Source organism: Sturnira hondurensis, unplaced genomic scaffold (assembly GCF_014824575.4).
Source record: "Sturnira hondurensis isolate 20B ecotype Veracruz unplaced genomic scaffold, ASM1482457v3 Scaffold0020080, whole genome shotgun sequence".
In the NCBI taxonomy this organism is placed as follows: domain Eukaryota; kingdom Metazoa; phylum Chordata; class Mammalia; order Chiroptera; family Phyllostomidae; genus Sturnira; species Sturnira hondurensis.
The window spans coordinates 1,262,000-1,262,354 of NW_028092711.1; positions in this window are offsets into that span (position 1 = coordinate 1,262,000).

Here is a 355-nt window from a genome sequence, read left to right on the forward strand (position 1 = left end):
AGGTCAATGTGTCCGCCTTTTGTGTGAGTGTTAAATAGTGGAGTCACTCACCTGGCTTTCACCCATGTTGACATTACTGCAATGTAGAAGGTGACTCCTGGGTTTTCAACTCTCACAGCGGCCTGGAGTAAAGGTGTGACCCATGAAGTATGTGTTTAAAGTAATTGATATGTGCAATGTGGCCATTATCATTAGCCCTCCTGTGGGTACACTGAACTCTTTACATTAGGAGAACCGAAATAAGAAACACTTTGTCAGTTTGGTTCAGTGAGAAAAATGTGAAGCTAAGTTGCTGACTCCTCAAAACCGGATGATCAGCTTACATTATTTTCCTCAGTTTTATTATGAAAATGTC